Source organism: Lactuca virosa, chromosome 4 (assembly GCF_052849685.1).
Source record: "Lactuca virosa cultivar CGN04683 chromosome 4, Lactuca_virosa_CGN04683_v6, whole genome shotgun sequence".
NCBI lineage: Eukaryota > Viridiplantae > Streptophyta > Magnoliopsida > Asterales > Asteraceae > Lactuca > Lactuca virosa.
Genome location: NC_136429.1, coordinates 449599759 through 449607290, shown reverse-complemented (window position 1 = coordinate 449607290; position 7532 = coordinate 449599759). Strand labels below are relative to the sequence as shown.

The 7532-nt window shown below is 37.2% G+C and overlaps 1 non-coding gene across 1 annotated transcript; it reads left to right on the top strand.

The window, feature by feature from the left end:
• Positions 1–1219: 1219 nt before the first annotated feature.
• Positions 1220–1293, top strand: TRNAT-AGU (transfer RNA threonine (anticodon AGU)). The gene has a single exon. It is a non-coding gene; the product is annotated as a tRNA-Thr (tRNA).
• The last annotated feature ends 6239 nt before the right edge of the window (positions 1294–7532 follow it).

Genomic DNA, 7532 nt, shown 5'->3' with positions numbered 1-7532 from the left:
AGTAAGGGTCTTTTAATTACAAAATTCGGTTTTTCTTATATCTAAATTGGAATTTTGAAAATATAATCAATTATAGCATTCCATATTTTTTTTAACAAACCAATTGTAGCATTGTATATTTTTGGTTTTTTTTTTCAATAACCAATTATAATCTTGCATTTTGAACTTTGTAAAAGAAAGTTGGAGTAGAAAAGGTTGAAATTATTAGATCCAAGCGGTTGCGTAAATTGATCAGAGGCTATTTTATAAGATGATCAAGAGTTGTTTTCCGAGTTTATCAGAAGTTGTTGTCCAAGCCAATCAGAAGATGTTGTCCAAGCTTACGAGAAGTTGTTGACATTAAAACATACTAAAATACCCGACACTAGAGGGTTTTAAGTGTTGCTGCAAAATCAAAGATTGAGATTTCAGTATAGTTAAGTACCCACCTGATGGTATAAAGCTTGACATTTCAGTATACAATATACTGAAATGACTGACACTAGGGGGTATAAAGTTTGGTTATAAAATCAGATATTGACATTTTAATATACTGAGATACCCGACATATGAATGTATAAAACTTAACATTTCAGTTTACTGAAAGACCCGACACCGGAGGGTATAAAAATTAGCTGCAAAAATCAGAGACTAGGAATTTAATATACCGAAATACCCGAAATTAGAGGATATAAAATTTGACATTTTAATATAATGAAATACTACTAGAGGGTATAATCAACCATTTTTTGCTAGGGCAGTCACGAAAATAACAAAAAAAATAGAAAGTTAGTATGAAATATTATTTTGAAGTCTTTTTTCCCTGTGTAAATGATGTCATTGTGAAAAAAAATGATACTTCAAGAAATTAAAATATCTGTCAACGATGGATATAACACATGTTAATATGGTCGGTCGCCTCTCAAAATAAGAATCATGATCCTAAAAATTATTTTTTAAATTTATTTATATTTTATTTTTGATGAGTGAAATTAGTAATGTTTAATAATAGGTAGAAATATTTAAAATGGATCGACACGTTTGAGAGACATCTAATATATATTTAATATATATTTAGGTACTAGTTTTGTATTAAAATTGGTATTTAAGATTAAGAGTCATCTGATATATATTTAAGTACTAGTTTTGTATTAAATTTGATATTTAAGATTATAAAATAGAAAAAAAAAATTATCTTGTGCGCTATAATTTGCTGATATTGAAACAGAAAAGTCACCTGGCTCACGTAGCTCAGTTGGTTAGAGCACCCGTTTAGTAAGCGGGAGGTCTTGAGTTCGACTCTCAACGAGAGCATTAAATATTTTTCATAAAGCAGTTCATTGTTTCTACTTTTTCTTTCAAACTTCGGCCCCTATACTTCCATGCTCTGCTGCTTTTCAGCCTGCTTGTACTTTTCAAAAAAGGGTCTATGTTGGTTATTTTGATTTGACAGATTGTCAAAAAAACCGACTGAATTGGCTTGGCTGAATAGCCAATTTGTCAAAGTTCTCCTTTTTTTTTTTTAATAAATAATAGAAGGGTATGTAACTTATTATGTTAGTAATGTTACAAAAAAAATCTAAAAAATTGTTACTTTATAACCTAAAATTAAAAAGCCTAAAAAATTGTTGCTTTATAACCTAAAATTAAAAAGCCTATAATATGACATTATATAAAAGAAAATACACATAAAAACCAAATGGCTTGTAGGCCAACGGTATCAGATGATTATGGAAATGTGTCCGTCACCCAAATGTTAAGCATTCAAATCTCGCTTGAGACAAGACGAGTAGTTTATGAGTAATGTAGAGTGTGTTGTGTTTACCGTTCCTAAAAAAATACCGCCAAAAGTTTAGGTGTTTTTCGGTTGTCTTTGCTCGTTCATATATTTATGAGTCCTTTCTTATTTCTAGTTTTATCGAGACACGATGGGTTCGTCTGGTTCCTATCAAAATCTATATTTTTGCTTGGAGACTGTCTTTGGATCGGCTTCCCATTAGGTTCAATCTCTCCAAGAGGGACCTTGATACTCCTTCGTTATCTTGCCAGATTTGTGACTCCGGTGCGGAGACGTTTAGTCATGTTTTCTTCACTTGCTTGGCTATTCATGATATTTTGACTTAGGTGCTACGTTGGTGAGAGTTACCTTCCATTACTCTCTCTTCTTATGAAGATTGGTTAAATTGGTTCAAGAATCTTCATCTTCCTAAAGGTGTGAATGATTATTTGGAGGGTGTTTTCTTTGTGATGTGGTGGTGTATTTGGTTGTTTATTAATAATTTTCTCTTTGGCAGGGCTCAACCGAAGAAGGCTCTTTTGTTTGATGACATTGTCACAAAAAGCATTTTATTGGTGTAATAATAGGCATATGTTGGTTGATATTAATTAGGTAGGTTGGCTCCAAAAGCCAATTTTGGCCATTTCGTAATGCTCTCTTTTCTGTTTTTTTTTAATTAGACTTTTTCACTAGTTTCTTGCTAGCTCTTTCTTTTCATATAAGTTTCTTTTTTTACCGTTCAAAAAAAAGTACCATTAAAATTTATAACTATGATGGCATCGACATCATTGTATAGGGTTTAAGGATTTAATTCAAGGATAGAAAAAACATAAAATTCACAATAAGAAAGCGGAGGAGTCAAGAGAGTAAAAACAAAATAATTCAATTTCAACTCCAAAATAAAATAGAAATGAACGCCCCAAAAATTAAGACAAAAAATTTCAATTTTTATATTAAATAAACCATCAACGCAATCCATTCATAAAACCATAGTGAAAATCAGAGTGTGTCAAATAATATCCAAGTACATCTGTAACATCCCAAAATTTGAGGCCAAAAATTTTGTTTTTAAATTCAGCAAGTCATAAAATATGATACCAAAACATTGTCAATATTACATCAGGTTTAAACCACAATGTCGTGTCTCAAAATCATAACATCATAAGTGATGGAAACCAGAGTACAATCCCAGAAGCTCATTGCGGAAATCATGTGTGAATGTGTGATGCGCTACTACACCGCCGGCTCCTTCCCCTTAGGCGAGGAGGTACCAGAAACCAAAACTGAAACTGTAAGCACAAAGCTTAGTGAGTTCCCCCATCATACCACATACCATATAATATCGTCGGTATCTTTCAATCGGTAACTGTCATCGGTATCTTTCAACCGGTATCTGTCATCGGTATCTTTCAACCGGTATCTGGGGACTATTCCACCCCCTACCATTATCATACAATAACAAGGTATAATCATACAATCAGGCATAACTGGGTACTGACCTGCCCCCTTGATCCTAAAGACCGATGTCAGGGAAAAACTAATCCCTACCACTACCATTAACACACATAACATATCACACAAGCATATCTCATGACCAAAGCACATAACCATACCAAGATAATTATCACAAAGACAATTATCTAACAACTATCCTTGTTGGTGGGCCGGCATTGTGGCCTTAGACCCACCCCTACTGGAAGGTAGCTCACCTCGAACGAGTAGCTGCTGATAATCTGCGCGGGAAATCTCTGTCTGCTGCTGCTCCGGAAATCCTCCGACTATAATCCCCACAAAACACTTAATCAGAGTCTGATATCTATTCCTAGGGTAAGATGACCATTTTACCCCTGACCAAGTCCAAGCCAAAGTTAAAATCAACTTCCAGTTGACCTGACTCGCAGAGTTGGGTCGCCAACTCGTCGAGTCCCTATCTCTTCAATTGTCCTCATCTACGTCTCTACTCGTCAAGTTTAGCAACGACTCGACGAGTTCTCCTTCTAAAACAACCCCGGATGAATCTGTTGGAGATAGTGTCTAAGTCCATAACTATATTTGGTATGTACTTGACCCGACCCGACATGGTACATTTGGGTTGCACTTCACCCGAACAATTTACGGATAATCTTTTGAGAATAGTATAAGTTATGATTTATTAATATATTATAAGTTCTAATATATTAATATAAAATCATATTATTTAATTAGTGTTGATCTATAATTAATTTAGAATTAATTTAGAGATCAAAAGTATGACTAATTAAATATGGGCTCTTGTATTTATATAGTGTGGGCTAATGCTTATTTGGAATGGGCTAGGCTTGCATGGAAAGTCCATGGATACTCCATGGAGCTTTAACCCATGGATCTCATGGAAATGAAAAGACATGGGTATTAGGGTTTACATGGATGTAACTCTAATCCACCACACTATATAAAGGAGGCTTTGGTTCTTGAAATAAAACTAGTTGATGTGTGTAAACTAAGAGGGCCGATTTCAAGAAGTTTGTGACTATTCTCTCAAGTTTCCAAGTTTGTGGTGATTTGTGACTTCCATTTGAGGCATCCACATTATTGGTGCTAGGCTCTCAAACTCCAAGCAATCAACTACTACTACAAGGTAAGTAATTCTACTAGTTTTATTTGATTCAAGTACCCCATGCCATGCTAGTTAGGATAAGAACCTTGGAAAAATAATTATTTGCATGTATCTTAGTCAAACATAGATCCAAGGTTTCTAGGGTTGCATGTACACCATAGGAGTGTTAGAATGCTCAAAACCCATCCGAATCTTCATCCGACTCGCCGAGTTGTATGAACAACTCGTCGAGTTCATCTTTATCCTATGAACAAGTCCAGTCCTCGACTCGCCGAGTTGTATGAACAACTCGTCGAGTTCATCTTCAAGAGTTGGGAGATTGCCTTGGACTCGTCGAGTCGGCTGATGCACTCGTCGAGTCCTATGAACTCCAGGACTATGACTTATCCCAATACGTTTGGGTCACTCCCTTGGACCCTCTAAAACCTTTCTAACACTCAACTGGGTCTCTTGAACCATAACAGAAAAGGGGAGTCTAACCTCGGACTCGGCGAGTCCCAAGAACGACTCGCCGAGTCGATACAGTCCAAGTCTATTTCTTCGATTTATGGTGTACAACTCTTGTCCAAATGATAGATCTAGGTCCCTAAACTCGATCTAGCATGTAAAGTTACGAACTTTACGTGCATGCATGGGACTTTGAGCCAAAAAGGCTCTAAAAGAGGCTCTTAATTTGCATGGGGGCTTCCATGGGTGCAAAAGCAGCCCTTTTCTGCCTTGTAACTCCTCCATGGACCTAGATCCGAATCCTCAACCCCCAACCATGCTTGCAATCATGGTTGGTTACCAGGAATGGCTTATAAAAGCCCTAAATCTCCCCAAAAAGGGATATAGAAAATGAACAAGCAAGGTATCGACTTTATACCTTCTGGGAACTGCAAATGGTGCCCAAACTTGAACTCCCTTGGTCTTCTCTTGATTCCTCTAGGCCCTTCCTTCTTCCTTGTGATCAAAACCACCAAGAATCATCACAAATGCCTTTAGATCTTCACACACACAGTTAGGGTTTGCTATGGGGGGTTTCTGGAAGCAATAGGGGCGAAGGGTGGCCGAATGAGATGCTTAAATAGGGTGCAAACCCTTAGATTAGGGTTTTGTCCAGTTTGGAAGCCGACTCGACGAGTCTGTCATTTAAATCTCGGATCAAATCCGCTTCTACTCGAAGAGTTGGGCCTTCAACTCGCCGAGTCGCAGGCCAAAAACGCAAAGTACTTAAATAAAATACATACCAGGAACCAGGTGCTACAACATCGGAGTCATAGAAAAACGGAACAATGTGGTGTGTGCAATGCATTCATCCCGAGCACTTCCTCATGGAACCAAAAGTACTTGAAACATAAACTGAAAACCATAAGCACAAAGCTTAGTGAGTTCCCCAAAATACCACATACCATACATATCAAACATATAATGGGCCCCGCCCATCGTTGGACCCCGCTCGAAACAGATCTGTCAGTCATCAGGTCCCGCTTGGCATTGGGCCCTGCCCGATATACATATAAACATATAATCATATAAACACATGCAATATTCACAAAGATAATAACATAAAGGATTGTCATCGGCCCCCACTCGGTATACATATCAATATCATACATGTAAGAGTTACGCAGACAACTAGCATCCTAATCATAATAAACCATGGGCCGGCAGTGGTGCTTTCGACCCGCTAAACACAGTGAGGAAACTCATCTCTAGGTGCTGAATCTCTCAAATAAATCTCGGTCTGCTGGTTCGGAAATCCCCCACACTAACATCATCACATAATATCTAATTAATAATTGGATCTCGACCCATAATCAAGAATCTAAGTTACTTGTCCAATATCCAGGGTAAAAGACCATTTTACCCTTTTCTTACTTCGCCCAAAACCAAGGCCCAACCCATTTGCTCTAAATTCCTAAATGGCATCCCAAGGCCCAATAAGACCCAACTTCCATATTGGGCCCAAAAATCATCACGGACATAATCCTAAGAAAGTTCATAGTCTATCCATGGCCCAAAGTCAGAAGTCCAATGGCCCAATAAGGACCAAACCCTAAAAAGCCCAAAATATGGCCCAAACCCGAGGAAGTCAACCCAAAATTCAAATAGTTGAGTACACTAGGCGTACTCATACTTACGCTTGGTGTACTCCATCTGTGGCCAGTACGCTCAGCGTATGAGCTGGGTACGCCTCACGTACTCCCCAGATCACCAATCCAATCCATTAAGGACTTATTTGGTTAAGCCAACATGCCAAACTCTCAAATCTGATTCTAGGAGGTGACTTAACACGTAAAGTTGGCAACTTTACACCCATTCATAACTTAATGGGACTCAACACTCAAATAGAAGCTTAATAAGAACCTTAACACTTTCATGGACCCATATCTCTCATAAAAATTACATTTTTATGGATAAGGGACCTCAATGGAGCTAAGATCTAACATCCATGGCTTCTAGAGTAGATCATAAGCTCAACTTTAGCTCAAAAGACTCAAAATGCATAAATAACACCCTAGGTTGGATCTAACATAAAGAATCATCAAGATGGGAGCTTTTTACCTCAAATGACTTGCTAAGATGAAGATGAACCTGGATGTACAAGCTCAAGCCACTCCCAAGCAACTTCCAAGTGTTCTTTTTCTTCTTATTCTTTACTAAAACACCACCAAATCTCACTTTCAAGCTCAAAACTCACCAAAAACATTTATGGTTTTGATATTAGGGCATAGAGTGATGGAGGCTGAACAATAGAATGTCCAAAGGTGGTATAAGTTTCTTAAATAAGGTGCAAACCCTAAAAATTAGGGTTTGCCCTTGCACTGTGTACGTCATGCATACTCCACGTATGCCCCGCGTACATGGGTGAATCCTGTTGGATTAGGTGTCTAAGCCAATAACTATAATTGATATGTACTTGACCCGATAGTAGCATGGTCCATTTGGGTTGCATTCACCGAAGCAATTTGATAGGAAAGATATTTGAGAAAGAGGTTATTTGTGATTTATTAATACATTATAAGAATAATATATTAATTGAGAAATCATGTTATTTAATTGGTATTGATCAAGAATTAATTTGGAATTAATTTAGTGATCAAAAGAGACTGATTAAATTAATAGGGGCTGATTATGTAAATCAGTGATACATATAGTTTGGGCTAATGATCCATGACTGATTAGTGATGAACTAAG